Below are 19,164 nucleotides of genomic sequence, written 5' to 3' on the forward strand. Positions count from 1 at the left end.
GGGGAGAGGGAAGTCTGGGCATCACTGCTGAGGCTGCTGCCCCCGCGACCCGACCTCGGATAAGCGGAAGAAGATGGATGGATGGATGGATGGATGGATAGAAAACAGTAGTAAAACAGGCTTCTCAGAGGGTGATAACTCCTAGCATAGAATGGCCAAAATTATAGATTTGTGTGTCCAAGATAAAGGAAACCACAGGCTGTCTTCTTCTAATGGATTTATTACAATCTTAGCAAGTTGGGTAACGTTTGCTGTGGTCTGGAAAAACATGGCACACAAACAACTATCAGAAATGCAGCCAATGTTACATACAGATAATGTGTCATGAGCAGTGTTGGGTTAGTTACTGAAAACCAGTAACTAGTTACAGTTACTAGTTACTTTATTTCAAAAGTAACTCAGTTACTAACTCAGTTACTTACACCAAAAAGTAATGCGTTACTGTGAAAAGTAACTATTTAGTTACTTTTTTTTTTCTTCTTTTTTTTTTAAAGCTCCCATTAATGCCCTTTTTGCCTTCATTTCAGTACTGTTATTGCACTGGAGAATAATACAATCTGTTGATCAACTTGACATACATTTTTATTTTCCTTTTAACATAATTAATGAAAAACAGTGCAACATAAAAAGGCATTCCTCCTTTCTTTAAACTTGGACCAATGACCATTAATAAAAAACAAGTTTAAGTGCAACATAAGAAGAAACATCATCTTCCTTGAAACATAGGTAGTGAAATAAAGGCTGACATCTGGAGTGATGCTGCTGTCTTCCACACTTGGAGCCATGGATTGTAGAATCCTTGTTTTCAGTGGCAGGATCATTGACACAGATGGTGAAGTTTCAGTGCTCAGTAGAGATGGAACACTTTTAAGCACCTGGAGGACCTCATCTGCCACTCTCACATCATCATCAGACAGGGTGACATTTGTCTTCAGGGTGTTGTGGGTCAATGCAGAGTATATAGCTGCCTGCTGCTCCAACATATCATAAGTGGAGTTCCACCTCGTTGGGACATCATGTATGAGCAGGCAGCTTTAGCATTTCTTGCTTTGTCTTAAGCACATGAGCAGCTGTTGTGCTTGGGTGGAAGTAAGAAACCTTCCTGATCCTCCCAAAGAGGCGCTCCATCCTATTGACTGAGATTCCCTTCTGTGATGCCAAATTCACTACATGTGCAAAGCACCTATCTGTGGTCCCAGTCCTGCCTCATTCTCTGTAATTATTTGATTTTTGGCATTATCACGTGTGACTGGGATATCTTTATCTTCCATTCCTCCACTGCTTGTGTCGTACCTGCGCAAGGTGACTCTCGTAGAGGGGGCGTGTCTTCTCATCTCCCAGTCTGCTGTGATGAAGTGAGCGCTTATAGTTCCGCTGGACGTCCACCCGTCTGTCATGAGCGCAACAGATGATGCTCGGGATAGTTCATCCACAACTTTTTTCTTCTGCTCATAAAGATCTGGCACAATCTTATTGCTGAAGTGGGTGCGCGACGGGATGTCGTAACGTGGTTCAAGCACGTTCAGCATGTGTTTAAACCCCTCGTTTTGCACAACCGAGTCTGCACTCATAAACACACCGATTCAATGGCGGGGGCGTTCAAGCTCCTCCGTTACTCCGCTCGCCATGACCACGCTGTGTGTGGACTGAACGTGACAACAACTTTTTTTTGTTTGTTTCATATATCAAACCGCGGATCACCTCCCCCCACACACACACACATAGACCGCGCCTCTTTTCTTCTCTCCGGCTTGTGACAGAGGAAGATTCAGAAGAACGCGACACCGCAGCGCTTCTGTTTCTAGCCGATACTACATCAAAAGTAACGTAAAATAACGCAGTAACGCATCATGTAGTAACGGTAACTAAATTACTGAATAAAAAAAAATAACGCGTTAGATTACTAGTTACCGCCGAAACTAACGGCGTTACAGTAACGCGTTACTTTGTAACGCGTTAGTCCCAACACTGGTCATGAGACATGCAAATAGAAATTAAATACACAGAGGACATAAGTAAAGGAAATTACATGAGCTCAAATATACCTACAAATGTGGCATAGTGATGCAATATGTACATACAGCTAGTCTAGATAGCACACTAGCATCGATTAGCTTGCAATCATACAGTGACCAAATATGCCTGATTAGCACTCCACACAAGTCAATAACTTCAACAAAGCTGACCTTTGTTCATTCACACACAGTATAAAAAGTTTGGTGGACAAAATGAGACAAAGGAGTAGTGGCATAAAACACGTCTTTCTGTGGCAGTGTTGTACTTGTACTCAAACTACGGCGAGTTCAAAGACCGCTGAAAGTAGGACAAAACGGCGCTCGCCAAATACACTCATCAGTAAAGCATGTTTAATATAAACAGTGGGATTTATAACAGTCAGGAAGGTTTGTGGCATGTTTGCCCTTTTAAAGAAACCCTATTAGAACAAAAATATGTATGCAATTTTTGAAAACACTCCAGGGAGCCACTGGGTCGGAGCTAAAGAGCTGCATGGGGCTCTGGAGCCGATGGTTGCTGACCCCCGCCTTACATCATGCATGCACTGCACTTGCATGAATTGTGCCACATCCTGTCGAGGGCTGTTGTCAAGAAGCTAATTTTACCGCGTATATCTGCCTGTCATCAACACACACACACGCACACACATACCAGCATCTTTAGGGAGTCAGTTTGCTAAGTTTAGGAGCCGCTAAGTCTTGCCGTGAAACCCAATCCCCCCGCCCCCCTTCCCATTGTCCCCAGGAAGTGAACACCTCGCATGTGACATTTGAAGGAAGATGGTGTCAGCGACGCTGAGTTTTAGCTATCAGGGATGTTGTTTGCGTACGCATGGAGGCTTGTTGTGCCTGGCGTGCTAACTGAAAGTTCAACTTCAGACCCCTAAAACCTGCGGCGAGGTGTGAGGAGGCAGAACTAAGGAAAGATCTTTGGTCTCGATTCACACTTGTCAGTCGGGTTAGGTGGTACTTGACTTGAAACAATGACGTATGTGCAAAATAACCAACGGTTGCTTGGCTTTGGTCTTTTGGGGGCATGGCCAAGTGACTAAAACACTTAAAATATCACATTTGATGAGAGTTAGAATACTTATGGCCATGTGAGGGTTGAACGCGGGAGTCAGCAACCCGCGGCTCTTTAGTGTCGCCCTAGTGGCTCCCTGGAGCATTTTTAAAAAAGGATTGAAAATGGAAAAAGATGGGGGGGAAATAATTTTTTCGTTTTAGTATGTTCTTTTTTGAGGACAAACATCACACAAGCCTTCCTAATTGTTAGAAAGCCCACTGTGTGTATGCTTCACCGATGAGAGTATTTGTCCTACTAATTTTTGGCGGTCCTTGAACTCACCAACAGTTTGTTTACATGTAAAATCTTCCACTCCTTCTTTGTCTCATTTTGTCCACCAAAAGTTGTATGCTGTGCGTGAATGCACAAAGGTGCGCTTTGTTGATGCTATTGACTTGTCGGAGTGCTGATCAGGCATATTTGGTCAGTGCATGACTCCAAGCTAACATGCTATTTAGGCTAGCTGTATGTACATATTGCATCATTATGCCTCATTTGTAGCTATATTTGAGCTCATTTAATATCCTTTACTTTTATCCTTTTTATATTTAATTTAGTTTTGCATGTTTCATGACACTATCAGTATGTAATATTGGCTGCATTTCTGATAGTTGTTTATGTGTCATGTTGTTCCAGACCACAGCAAACATTACCTAGCTTGCCAAAGATTGTAATAAATCTATTAAAAGAAGACAGCCTGCTGTTTCCTTTATCTTGGACACACACATCTATACCTTAGGCCATTTAAAGACAGTAATTTCCATGAGTTATCTCACCTTCTGAGTAGCCTCTGATTTACTAATGGTTTCTAATGTTGTAAAAATGTGTAGAATAAATATTACATTTCAACATTTCTGTCAACGATGATTTGCTTCAGCCTTCAGTAGGCTATTATAGCTAATATAGACACTTGTCATGTGTTGCCTTCATTATAAGACTTATATACCGCTTTTAATTTTTTGAGGCTTTTCTTTTTCTTTTAAATTGTAATTTTACTGCTTATATATATATATATATATATATACAAACCCCGTTTCCATATGAGTTGGGAAATTGTGTTAGATGTAAATATAAACGGAATACAATGATTTGCAAATCCTTTTCAACCCATATTCAATTGAATGCACTACAAAGACAAGATATTTGATGTTCAAACTCATAAACTTTTATTTTCTTTTGCAAATAATATTTTACTTCGAATTTCATGGCTGCAACACGTGCCAAAGTAGTTGAAAAGGGGCATGTTCACCACTGTTACATAACCTTTTCTTAAAAAAAAAAAAAAAAGTACACAATACATATACGATATGATAAAAAATAAAATACATCACAACATAACATTTATTTTGCATCAAAACAGGCTCATCTTTTAGTGCTGGCAGCTGTAGGCGTTAATAAGCCACAGTTCAATTTTTGGGGGGGAAGGCCTTGTAAGTTGTGACCAGTTGAACCTCCTCATGTACTGAGTTCCACATATTTGCGCTCCTTACTGACCTGGCCAACTTACTGAAAGTGCTTCTGCGCGGAGGAATATAACAGTCACCTCTGACAGAGCCTCGAGTGACACGCTCACGGCTGTTTCTTTGGCTGATGAACTCTGCCAGAGGATCTGGAGCCAATTCATGCAGTACTTTATAGGTCACTTTTAAGTCTGCAAATGTGTGAAGGCTGTCCTAGTTTAAAATACTGGGTTTTTTTTTTTAGAATGGCACAGTGATGATAGTGCCTAGGTTTTTCATCCATAGCCTTAATTGCTTGTTTGTACAAGATGTCCAATGGGTTTTTTTTTAACTCTGACCAGCCTGAGACCAGCTGGTAAAGGCAATAGTTGAAGTGGCTGAAAGTCATCGGATGCAAATACAATTTTGCAGCGTCAGTTGACATTTAATTTCGAATTGCACAAAAATTTGCGAGATTAAACTTGATTATTTTACACAATTTGCCAATATGGCAAATACTGCTTATATTTAAGTAAATAAGGTGCATGGGATTAATGGAAAGAGTACAACAAGCACATATGAATAAGAAGGCAGCCCAAATGTGAGGATGAGGGATGAATTTGTCATCTTTTTGCATCCCTCGCAGGAGAGCTCGCCTGTTGTGTAATGAATAAGGGAGCAGGGGGAAAAAAAGACCTGACGACGAATCTTTGCATGTCTCTTTTTTTCCTGCACGGATTTGAAAAGAAGGGGGTCTAAAAATAACCATGCAGTGTGTGGGCTACACTAGTGATGCTGAATCTAATCACAGTCAAACTCTCCTGCAACTCACGTCCAGATCACAACATTTGAGCAGCCTTATTAAGGCCGCCCCCACTCCCCCCTCGACCTGACACAAGCCTGCCAATGCCCATCCCACACACACACACACACACATGCACACACACGGCACCGTGCAGCTCCTCTGCAGGGCATTTCACTGCACACTCTCAAACGAGAAGAGACAGGCCTCCCCTCCATGTTGGGACTGGAGGCAGAGTCTTGCAGCTCAGACAGAATTAAGAACTCTTCGCTCGCCATCACTGATGCAATCATTTCCCTTGCAATTAGAAAATAAACTGCACCAGCTATCTTCAAAGGTGTGTGTGTGTGTGTTTGTGCATGTGATAGGTCAGCGGGTGGGCTTTGATGTGGAGCGCCACCATGTGGAAGGAGACAGGGGCTGTGCCATTGATTTTCCACAGAGTCAACAAAAGGATTTTGTCATGCAGGGTAAATACGCAGCCTCCCATGGTCGTCTATACAAAACACACACACACACACAAACAAACACACGCGCCCGCAGAGAGCGAGCGCTGCCCAGCAACGCCATGCAAACACACCAATGACTCACACGCGTGTGCCATTTATGCACGCCTTATGGAAAACAAGGAATGCTGTGTCAAAAATGTGTGTGCACGCGACCTCTGACCCCAAGCTACCAAACATGACGTCCATCATGTTTTGCTCAGCAGTGAAAAAAACTATGCATCACTAATTGACAAATAGTCAGATATTTCAGTAATTGGTCTCCTAATTTAAGGGTGTCTCAACATACAGTGCAGTGATACCTCAGGATACGACTTTAATTTGTTCTGTCCATTGCATGTACCTCCAAAAACTGTTTTTATAGTGCTGCAAAGACAAACATTTCCTAAAAATAAAATAAAAATTCACAATGTACTTATTTTATTTCTATATTTTTTCCAGCATCTCTGAGCACCCAGATAATGGCTTAATTATTACAATAATTTTCTGAATAAAAAATTAATGTGCAATAATCGCGCCATCTCTATATGAACTTAAATGTCTCTCTTTTTACACCTCAAAATAATAATACACATAGTGGAAGAATGAAAATGCTTATTGACCCATCTAAGACGACTCATTCGAGTAACAGGACAAAGAAAAACATGCATTAATCTGTGACACAAATTTAAATGTATTAAAATCTATTTACCATAATTGGTGCTCGGCCCTCAAAATATCCCAATTTTAACATGTACTGTAACATGCCTTTTAAAAAAACGAAAAACTTTTAGGTTATAAATATTGTATAAAACAATCCCAAGGAATGCAGTACACACAAGTACAGTAGTTTTATGAAATAATGTAATCATAATGTGCAATGTTTACCTTGGAGGGTGGACTTCTACAGTCACCTTTCAGTTGCTTCTAATCAAACACACAATCAGCAGCTTCTCGATATTTTCGTGGATACATTTCTACGGTTTAGATATTATTTTAATGTCCTATCGACACATTCTGCTTCAGTATGGTGCAGACTAGCAGTGCTATGCTCCAACTGCTTCACAAAGTCAGCTAGCTGCTATATACATATATATATATATATATATATATATATATACATCCATCCATCCATCTTCTTCCGCTTATCCGAGGTCGGGTCGCGGGGGCAGCAGCCTAAGCAGGGAAGCCCAGACTTCCCTCTCCCCAGCCACTTCGTCCAGCTCCTCCCGAGGGATCCCGAGGCGTTCCCAGGCCAGCCGGGAGACATAGTCTTCCCAGCGTGTCCTGGGTCTTCCCCGTGGCCTACCGGTCGGACGTGCCCTAAACACCTCCCGAGGGAGGCGATCGGGTGGCATCCTGACCAGATGCCCGAACCACCTCATCTGGCTCCTCTCGATGTGGAGGAGCAGCGGCTTTACTTTGAGCTCCCCCCGGATGACAGAGCTTCTCACCCTATCTCTAAGGGAGAGCCCTGCCACCCGGCGGAGGAAACTCATTTCGGCCGCTTGTACCCGTGATCTTGTCCTTTCGGTCATAACCCAAAGCTCATGACCATAGGTGAGGATGGGAACGTACATCGACCGGTAAATTGAGAGCTTTGCCTTCCGGCTCAGCTCCTTCTTCACCACAACGGATCGATACAGCGTCCGCATTACTGAAGATGCCGCACCAATCCGCCTGTCGATCTCACGATCCACTCTTCCCTCACTCGTGAACAAGACTCCGAGGTACTTGAACTCCTCCACTTGGGGCAGGGTCTCCTCCCCAACCCGAAGATGGCATTCCACCCTTTTCCGGGCGAGAACCATGGACTCGGACTTGGAAGTGCTGATTCTCATCCCAGTCGCTTCACACTCGGCTGCGAACCGATCCAGCGAGAGCTGAAGATCCTGGCCAGATGAAGCCATCAGGACCACATCATCTGCAAAAAGCAGAGACCTAATCCTGCAGCCACCAAACCAGATCCCCTCAACGCCTTGACTGCGCCTAGAAATTCTGTCCATAAAAGTTATGAACAGAATCGGTGACAAAGGACAGCCTTGGCGGAGTCCAACCCTCACTGGAAACGTGTCCGACTTACTGCCGGCAATGCGGACCAAGCTCTGACACTGATCATACAGGGAGCGGACCGCCAAAATCAGACAGTCCGATACCCCATACTCTCTGAGCACTCCCCACAGGACTTCCCGAGGGACACGGTCGAATGCCTTCTCCAAGTCCACAAAACACATGTAGACTGGTTGGGCAAACTCCCATGCACCCTCAAGGACCCTGCCGAGAGTATAGAGCTGGTCCACAGTTCCACGACCAGGACGAAAACCACACTGTTCCTCCTGAATCCGAGGTTCAACTATCCGACGTAGCCTCCTCTCCAGTACACCTGAATAGACCTTACCGGGAAGGCTGAGGAGTGTGATCCCACGATAGTTAGAACACACCCTCCGGTTCCCCTTCTTAAAGAGAGGAACCACCACCCCGGTCTGCCAATCCAGAGGTACCGCCCTCGATGTCCACGCGATGCTGCAGAGTCTTGTCAACCAAGACAGCCCCACAGCATCCAGAGCCTTAAGGAACTCCGGGCGGATCTCATCCACCCCCGGGGCCTTGCCACCGAGGAGCTTTTTAACTACCTCAGCAACCTCAGCCCCAGAAATAGAAGAGCCCACTACAGATTCCCCAGGCACTGCTTCCTCATAGGAAGACGTGTTGGTGGGATTGAGGAGGTCTTCGAAGTATTCCCTCCACCGATCCACAACATCCGCAGTCGAGGTCAGCAGAACACCATCCTCACCATACACGGTGTTGATAGTGCACTGCTTCCCCTTCCTGAGGCGGCGGATGGTGGTCCAGAATCGCTTCGAAGCCGTCCGGAAGTCTTTTTCCATGGCCTCCCCGAACTCCTCCCATGTCCGAGTTTTTCCTCCGCAACCGCTGAAGCCGCACACCGCTTGGCCTGTCGGTACCTGTCCGCTGCCTCAGGAGTCCTATGAGCCAAAAGAACCCGATAGGACTCCTTCTTCAGCTTGACGGCATCCCTCACCGCCGGTGTCCACCAACGGGTTCTAGGATTACCGCCACGACAGGCACCAACTACCTTGCAGCCACAGCTCCAATCAGTTGCCTCAACAATAGAGGTGCGGAACATGGTCCACTCGGATTCAATGTCCAGCACCTCCCTCGTGACATGTTCAAAGTTCTTCCAGAGGTGGGAATTGAAACTCTCTCTGACAGGAGACTATGCCAGACGTTCCCAGCAAACCCTCACAATGCGTTTGGGCCTGCCAGGTCTGTCCGGCATCGTCCCCCACCATCGCAGCCAACTCACCACCAGGTGGTGATCGGTTGATAGCTCGGCCCCTCTCTTCACCCGAGTGTCCAAAACATGAGGCCGCAAATCCGATGACACAACTACAAAGTCGATCATGGAACTGCGGCCTAGGGTGTCCTGGTGCCAAGTGCACATATGGACACCCTTATGTTCGAACATGGTGTTCATTATGGACAATCTGACGGGCACAAAAGTCCAATAACAGAACACCACTCGGGTTCAGATCCGGGCGGCCATTCTTCCCAATCACGCCTCTCCAGGTTTCACTGTCGCTGCAAACATGAGCATTGAAGTCCCCCAGTAGAACGAGGGAATCACCCGGGGGAGCACTCTCAAGTACTCCCTCGAGCGAATCCAAAAAGGGTGGGTACTCTGAGCTGCGGTTTGGTGTATATATATATATATATATATATATATATATATATATATATATACACACACACACACATATACATATATATATATATATATATATATATACATATATATATATATATATATATATATATATATATATATGTGTATACAATTAGTTAGCACGGTGGTTTTATATATATATATATATATATATATATATATATATATATATATATTATAGTGTCGCGGTTAAAAGTTTACATCCACTTGTAAAGAACATAATGTCATGGCTGTCTTTTTCCAATCATTTCTACAACTCTTATTTTTTTGTGATAGAGTGATCGGAGCACATACTTGTTCACAAAAAACATTCATGAAGTTTCCACAGAACTTTCCTCCAGAAGGTCTTATCTTTGTCCATGTGATGTCAGATGAAACAAAAGTTGAGCTGTTTGGCCACAATACCCAGCAATATGTTTGGAGGAGAAAAGGTGAGGCCTTTAATCCCAGGAACACCAGCCTACCATCAAGCATGGTGGTGGTAGTATTATGCTCTGAGCCTGTTTTGCTGCCAATGGAACTGGTGCTTTACAGAGAGTAAATGGGACAATGAAAAAGGAGGATTACCTCCAAATTCTTCAGGACAATCATCAGCCCGGAGGTTAGGTCTTGGGCGCAGTTGGGTGTTCCAACAGGACAATGACCCCAAACACACGTCAAAAGTGGTAAAGGAATGGCTAAATCAGGCTAGAATTAAGGTTTTAGAATGGCTTTCCCAAGGTCCTGACTTAAACGTGTGGACAATGCTGAAGAAACAAGTCCATATCAGAAAACCAACTAATTTAGCTGAACTGCACCAATTTTGTCAAAAGAAGTGGACAAAAATTGAAGCTTGTGGATGGCTACCAAAAACGCCTTATTGCAGTGAAACTTGCCAAGGGACATGTAAACAAATATTAACATTGCTGTATGTATACTTTTGACCCAGCAGATTTGGTCACATTTTCAGTAGACCCATAATAATTTCATAAAAGAACCAAACTTCATGAATGTTTTTTGTGACCAACAAGTATGTGCTCCAATCACTCTATCACAGGAAAAGAAGAGTTGTAGAAATTATTGGAAACTCAAGACAGCCATGACATTATGTTCCTTACAAGTGTATGTAAACTTTTGACCACGACTGTATATGTATGTACTGTATATACTGTACATGTTGAAAAGTATGTTGTAGCACAGTGACCATAAATACTTGTCACTTTCAAACACTTTTTAATAAGGTAGTCAATTTAAAAGTACATGAAGGCTCAGCTTTTTATTTTTACCGTGGTACCAAATGAGTATCAATAACCTTAGGAATTCAGAAGTATCGACTACTGAAATTCTGCTATTGTGACAACACTAGTTGTCATTTTTTCTGTCTCCTTTATATTTCATAGTCAAGTCTAATTTTAGGAAACAAAGGCAGTCAACAAATGTTATTTTTCAAGTGTCCAAAGTAGTTTAAACTAGAGATGTCCGATAGTATCGGCCTGCCGATATTACCGGCCGATAAATGCGTTAAAATGTAATATCAGAAATTATCGGTATTGGGGTTTTTTTATTATCGGTATCAGTTTTTTTTTTTGTTTTTTTTAATTAAATCAACATAAAAAACACAAGATACACTTACAATTAGTGCACCAACCCAAAAAACCTTCCTCCCCCATTCACACTCATTCACACAAAAGGGTTGTTTCTTTCTGTTATTAATGTTCTGGTTCCTACATTATATATCAATATATATCAATACAGTCTGCAGGGATACAGTCCGTAAACACACATGATTGTGTGTGCTGCTGGTCCACTAATAGTACTAACCTTTAACAGTTAATTCTACTAATTTTCATTAATTACTAGTTTCAATGTAACTGTTTTTATATTGCTTTACCTTCTTTTTTATTCAAGAAAATGTTTTTAATTTATTTATCTTATTTTATTTTGTTAATTTTTTTTTTTAAAGTACCTTATCTTCACCATACCTGGTTGTCCAAATTAGGCATAATAATGTGTTAATTCCACGACTGTATATATCGGTATCGGTAATTAAAGAGTTGGACAATATCGGAATATCGGATATCAGCAAAAAAACTATTATCGGACATCCCTAGTTTAAACTAATCTTTTAAAAGGGGTTTATAAAATATGCGTTTTTGTTTATATGCATGACATTTTCCTGAATAAAAAATAACAGTAGTTAATTTTACTCTTCATTTACATATTGTTTTTCCTGGGGACGACACTGATGCAGTACTTTTAGAATGGTGGTTTAGTTTAAAAAACAGTATTAATGGCTGTAATGCCACATTTCTTAGAACCAGTTATACTCTGAGCTGAAAGTGAAAGAAGGGCTAAACATGGACTGCTTAAGTAGCAGCTCTTTTCTGAGTAATAATTACACTGATAGATGGATGAGGGGCAAACAAATGGAAGAAAAGAAAACAAATTCTTCCAGCCTAAAAGTAACATTTCTCACTGGGTAGGAGGCTCGGACTGAAGGCAGAAAAACGCTCGAAATAAAACACCCACACGTGCTTGTGTTGACTTTTTCCATAAGTCACCCTTTTTTGTGCAAATATGCGGGAATTAATGAGCGGTGACATTCAATTACGCTGGCGCCTCCACGCTGAATGGCAATCACGGCCGCTTCGCAGAGGCAAACATGGGGACGCTTTAAGGAGTGTGATGTTTATGAGTGTCTCTTTGGCAAGCGGGAGCCATATAATTTGCATAATCATGAATAGTGGATACGGTTGTCAGGGGAAACGGACGAGGGCGAATGTGAGAGAACGCTGCGGTGCTGAGCAAAGTCGAGTTGGATTCCAGCAAAGGGTGAGGGAACCCTTGTGAGAATATCGAGTTGCAGTGATAGATTTATTTGCAAAAACTTTGATATTATGTTATATGAGGTTCCAAACAAATATCTGTATGTGTAACCTTGCCCACTGAAATTGCATTACTGTAAATCATTTCTTTGCTTAACTTTGCTGACTTTTAACATTAATAATAATGTCACTTTGGTGCTGGTGTGTCCAAGTAACCTTGTCGAGGTCCAGCATGAAGAGAGGGCAGTGGGGTAGATTAGGATTAGGGCAAGTAGACACATTGCAATGCTTGTCTACTTTATTTGTCCATCTCTCGTCCTTGCAGAGCGGAAAGCTTCTCCGACATGTTATCCAGTTTGCGGTTTATTTCAGAAATTGCCAGTCTTGAGTGCCTACATCCTTGCCCTTTCCATTAAGGTTAACATACCACTGATAGTCACACACACACTAGGTTTGCTGAAATTACAGTCTGCATTTGACCCTTCCCCTACAAAAGTATATGTATATTCATAAATTACTCATTGTTAAAAAGTGTCCCTCTGAGGGCAAACATTACTGCAATGTGGCCCTCAATGAAAACGAGTTTGACATCCCTGCTTTAGAGTAACATGACTCAAGTAAAAGTAAAAAGTAGTCAAATATTTACTTGAAGTCAGGACTCAGTGAAAAAACTACTCAAGTACTGAGTAACTGGTGAGTCATTTCTGATTTATATAGCTATGGTTTGATGGTACTCAACACAACAAGCTGGGGGACAGAGAGACACTACTACAACGTATACTACATAAAGTACAATTGATGCACATTTTACAGTCACTTATGACATAACAGGGCTAATGAAAGCACATGCGCAGCTAAAACATAAAAGAACATATACAACTATCCACAACACGTTTTCTTTATTCGGAAGTGGAATTCCTGTAGGCTAAAATGTGAACATTTCTACTGACATAGATGATGGTATAAAGAAGATGTTTTCATACTTGGTGAGTAAACATTGAAAATGTATGACGTCATGTCACTTTTTACAATGTGCAGTTTGAGTGCAGTCATGTGACTGTCAGGCTCTGTTTGATTGGTGAAATGGAGTTAAAGGTCCCTAGTGCTTATTTGGATTGGTGAAACAAAGTCATGTGACAGAAGTCTCTAACGAGCGAAACGAATACATTTTTGCAACTTGTAATGAATAGATTATAAATAAATATGATGATATAAATAAATATAGCGATCGGAATGAAACCCGATGTAACAAAGTACAAGTACACAACAATATTCAAGTAAAAGTAAACAGTATGTTACATCAAAGCCAGTGGCGGGCCGTTCGTTTCCCACCGAAGCCTTCAGTGATGTCTGACTTCAATGATTACCTCTCAAAATACCATCATTTATGTCCCCACATGACCATTGCTGGAGAAATACGAGACAGGAACACATGTACTGTGTATTGAATCCCATCAACAGTATAAAAAACGGGTTATTTTCTGGCGCATTTAAAAATCAATTAAAACGCATCAGCAATTAAAACATATCTTATGTGGATTGTAATTGTAAAAAAGTGAAAACATTTCATATTTGAACTCACAACTAGTAGGACCTATTCAACGCCGTATAAGCCAGTGGTACCCCTCGTCGCAAGCATTTCCCCATTATATCGCCAGAACAGCAGTGCTAGCTTCCGGGGTCGGCCGACATCGTCTCACAAGATGTAGTTTCTCTTTAAATATCCTTCTTGAAAATGGCCTTGCAAATATATATCCGCCACCTAATAAACGTTTTGTTCTCCTTCTCTGCTATCCCGGTCAGGCTACGACGCAACACTTCTCGCTTCCTGCTAAATTGAATCTTGTGAATGGATACTCACTTTGGAATGACAAGTGAGTATCCAATCACAGTCTCTGTAACATCAGGCTACTTGGATAGGCTACTGACAACAACTTGTGATCTGATTGGCTATCGCAACTGTCTCTCAACTCTTATCTGTTCTCAAAATAATCCGCTAACGGTCCCGGTGAGTATCCAATTATAGGACGCGTGGATGTCAGGTTCAACGTGAGGCCATCTAGAAGGCCTTACTGACAACAACTCCGGACCTGATTGGCTATCGCAACTGTCTATCAACTGTATGTCCCTGTTCACTTACAGTGCACGGATGTTCACATTGTTGATTCTGAAGGCCTCGGGCAGATTTGGTACAACATGGCGACATAAGCTAGCTGTATTCTGATTGGATACAAACAAACTAAAAACAGCAGCACTGGAAGGAGCATAATATGACATGAATATGAATAATTTGAGATACTTTGGGAAAGTAAATAAAAAAATAATTTTATCTTGAATTATGATCATGATTTCTGGTTGTTAGGCCAGCAGAGGAGGCTTTGCTGGCCCTGACGGCACACCACTGTACCATACCTTGTAACTTGTTTTATTATCATTTATACACCAAATAATATTGCGAGAATCGGCTTGAAACGAGAATCAATTCGGAATCAAATTGTCACCCCAAAAATCGGAATCAGATTTGAGTCGTGAGTTGTTCACAACCCAATTGAAGAACATTTGTACTTGCTAATGAAAAGTTGCTTCTGCTGTCCACGATGACCGACCGGCTGACTGAAGCACTGAGAAAAGAAGAAACAAGATGTCATCATAAAGTGATGTCACTCAGGTGGGCCTGCACCTGATGGCGCCGCTCCTTTCCATTATTGCCACACTTGCTGTTGTTTTTTTCTGAGCCACGCTTTGTTTTCCTGGCCCTCGGCGGATGCCCTCTTCTCCCATCTGTGTCATCGCCCGCCCACGCCGCTTCAACCTGCCTCGCCGAGACAGCTCATTCCCTCAGCCGCCTCCCACGCCGCCCTTCTTCGGCCCGCGCGCTCGGCAAAGCCAATTCCCAGGCAACTCTGCGGGGTGAAGTGGCGCTAAGAGGAAAGATGGACTCGAGCAGCAGGTGCTTCAAGATCCATCACGGCAAGAATCTTTGTTTCTGCCGCTGCTCCACTGTCACTTTGACTTTTTTTTTTTCTCCGTCTTGCGGTGGCGAGACAGTGACTCATCCCTCACTGAGGAGGATTTAGCAAAAATCGATTTTCTCTTTTTCCCCTCCTCTCTTCCACTCTTGCAGGCAGTGTTAGTTTCATCGATTGCACAGCCTTCTTTTATCTCCGTATTATTTTTGTGAACCGATTTGTTTGTATTGATTAGGCAGAATGGCAGGAATACCTCCTATAAAATCACTTTGACGTATTGAAACTGTGGACAGGAAGCTGCACTCTAACAAACTGGTCTCCTTTTACATGGTAACTGAGTGTGCTCAATGTTGCCCCCTTTGGTAACAAGCAATACTGCAAGTGCAAAACAAACCGTCTCAAATGTTGCAACCGTGCAATGAACACTCACACTTTAGCACTTTTCTGGCATTTTAATTTGTTCAATGTCTCTATGTCCCTGTGTTGCCATTTTAATCTACTGTATTTTCCTGTATTTTTGTTCTGCTTTGTGTAATGTTGCTCCTTCAGGCACAAACTGGTACTACAAGCATTCAGGGTTTTTAGCATTATTTAGCACAGCCCCCCCCCCCCCAAGATTTGGACATGCCTGCTCTATGTGGATTCCAGTGTGAATTCATATGAACTCAACTAAAACAGCCTTTGTCCATCATAAAAAACAACTTGTCACAAACAGAAAACAGGAAGTTATCGCGCGTGCTGACTGTCACCCTCCTGTGGTGCTGGGTGGTACTGCATTGCAGATGATAACCAGCATACTGACTGCCGTATTTTCCGATAAGGTGCACTTAAAATCCTTTTTTTTCCCTCAAAACTCGACGCACGCCTTATAACCCGGTGCGCCTACTTTAAGGAGTACGTTTGGTTGAGCTTACCCACCTCGAAGCAATTTCATTTGGTACATGGTGTAATAATAAGTGTGACCAGTAGATGGCAGTCAAACATAAGAGATCAGTCTAGGCTGCACCGTTTGATGTGCTTCAACATACGAGTATTATTATGGTGTGTGTATAAGGTAGACATTATCTGGCATTTTGTTTTGCAATATTATGCAAAAGCAGGTACCTTCTGCTGATCTGTATGTGGGATTTGCATGAATCCTGAAAAATTGTGCGCGTCCGCCTTTGTAGTTTGTGTAGTCTGACACCGTAGTCGATAAGTTCTTCTTTTTCTCTATCTTCTTGTTATGGGACATTCATCCTCCGCTGTTGACATTTCTAATATAAAGTAGTGTAAAGTTCTTACTTATATCTGTCAGTAAACTCTCCATGAAAGCGCTAAAACATACCGGTGTGGTGAGATTATATAATTCACCAAAGGAACTTTAGTTATTTGAGTTCCGGTCGGATGGTTTTTCACGGGACACATTTCGGGTGTTGTTGTTTCCGGATTAGGAGATGCTGCGCCGATATTGATTTACGGTAAGTAAAGTCTGAATGTCGTTAAAACAGTTAGCTCCATCTTTTGACACTTCTTCCACTCCCGTCCTTGCACGCTACACCGCTACAACAAAGATGAGCGTGATAAGACGCTGCCGAAGGTGAGCCACGTAAATAAGACCGCCCACAAAACGGCGCATCCAGAAGCGAATGGCAGAAAACGGCTTGAAGATGATCTGTAAAACATAATCTACCGTATTTCCTTGAATTGCCGCCGGGTATATATTATCCGCATGCCTTGTATTACCGCCGGGTCAAACTCGTCACGTCACGAGTGACACTTCACCTTTCAAGGGATCATTTTCCAAAATTGAGGAGGCTAATTTCAATAATTTAAAATCGCATAAAGGGAAGAAGATAAAGAGCTATTCAGTAGGATTTAAGGTCCAAGCTATTGAATATGCTAAAAAGAACAGTTAGCAGCTATGTTTTATTAATATACCGGTAGCTGCGTGTGTCAAATATGAGTCATTAAATGACTCCCGCCTCATGGTGGTAGAGGGCGCTAGTGATCCCAGGGAGCATTTTTGCGACTACTCGGCTGCAGAAGAAGTGACAACAAGCAGCAACAGTGAGCAGCGATCGTTTATTTTTTCCTCTCGCCTGGACTTTTAACATGGAGGATTACATATCTAAAATAAAACAGTTTTCTAAACTGGACTTTCAATCGAAGCAGGAGGTAATAATTAAAGGAAGATCTCCATTGAGACAGAGAGACTTTTAAAACTGAAGAAAGATAAGGAAGACTTCTATAAACAAGTTATTGATGCTTTTGGTCAGAAGGAGCGGCGCATGGACTTCATTTATAAGTAAAGGTAAGACCATAATAACGTTTTTTTATTAAATGTGCTTTTCATGATGGTATCCTTACATCACACTCAAATTTATAAGCGCATGCCTAAATTTACCACATGCCTTTGGTAAGCGCCGGAGTGAGAAGAGGTTTTAAATTAATTACCGCCCCGGCGCTAATTCAAGGAAATACGGTATGCAACATTTTGACCAAAGAACCACCATTACATGTTATGTCGACCACGAGGAAGTGTTTTCAATTTAGAAAAAAATAATATGACTCCTTTAATGCGCCCTATAATCCGGAGCACCTTATTTATGAAAAAAGATCAAATAGACCATTCATCGGCAGTGCGTTTTATAATCCGGTGCGCCCTATGGTCCGGAAAATACGATAATATTTTATCCTCCAAGTTTTCAGCCTTTTAAAGCTTTTTTAAGCGTTTGTATTGATTATGTGGAATGTCCTGAATGCTTTTCAAAATAAAGTAGCGCCAGGACAAGTGTGACTTCCTTGTGTGCATTGGGTGATAAATGGCTGACAGCCGCATGTCTCCTGGTGACAGGTGTTGCTTGGTTATGGCGGGGCGGAGCTGAGGCTCTAATGTCGTCTCAGAGGTATCGATCTCCTTCAGTCTTATTCAGCTGCTGCAAACGCTCACGGCCGCCGTATTGACTGGAGATTACTCCTCGTTTTGGCAGGTGGCAGCGTTTGGTCGCTGTCTTCATGGCGAGATGACCGCAGTGAGACTATTACGGAGTTCTGTTCTGAAGTTTGTGAGCTTGTGGGACCTACTGTCCAAAAAATAAAAACAAACACTGGTGGGGAAAAAACATGGGTGACAGGGTGAAAATCCCAGAAGCTTAAGTTTATTTTTCTTTTTAAGTAAATGAGTGGAGAAAAGTTAGAAAAACATTTTCTTCAATTTCATGACAAAATGGAAGGGATTTCCTGAAGGAATTGAATCCCATGGAAATGCGCCACCTGCTGCTTGTCAAAACTGCTATGAAAATGAAACTCGAGCCAAAGGAACATTAGGGACGAGGTTCTTATGGACAATCAAGAGTAAGGCCACAAAACACATTGTAAGATTTTCAACACTCTACTGCCATCTGGCGGCTAAGGTGGATAGAGCACCCCATTATTCGTCACGTTTCATGTGTCAGGTAAAGTGCGATGAATGGGACCGTATCAATCCCCTTCCTACTGTATATGACATTTCACATGAAAACATATTCCTAGCCCTTCTCTGCTCCGCCACTGATGCGAATCTAATGGTAAAATTGCCCAGACATTATTACTGACCCTTGTGGCATGCAGCGTTAAAGTTAAAGTACCAATGATTGTCACACACACACTAAGTGTGGTGGAATGTGTCCTCTGCATTTGACCCATCCCCTTGTTCACCCCCTGGGAGGTGAGGGGAGCAGTGGGCAGCAGCGGTGCCGCGCCCGGGAATCATTTTTGGTGATGTAACCCCCAATTCCAACCCTTGATGCTGAGTGCCAAGCAGGGAGGTAATGGGTCCCATTTTTATAGTCTTTGGTATGACTCGCCTGGGGTTT

The 19,164-nt window shown here is 42.4% G+C and overlaps 1 long non-coding RNA gene across 4 annotated transcripts in view; it reads right to left on the reverse strand.

Annotated features, from left to right (window-relative positions):
• The window catches only part of LOC133605658 (uncharacterized), a 140,421-nt gene that overhangs the window by 112,212 nt on the left and 9,045 nt on the right, over positions 1-19,164 (reverse strand). The gene's annotated exons all lie outside the window — the stretch shown is intronic.

The sequence above is a fragment of the Nerophis lumbriciformis genome, linkage group LG05 (genome assembly GCF_033978685.3).
Source record: "Nerophis lumbriciformis linkage group LG05, RoL_Nlum_v2.1, whole genome shotgun sequence".
Taxonomy (NCBI): Eukaryota; Metazoa; Chordata; class Actinopteri; order Syngnathiformes; family Syngnathidae; genus Nerophis; species Nerophis lumbriciformis.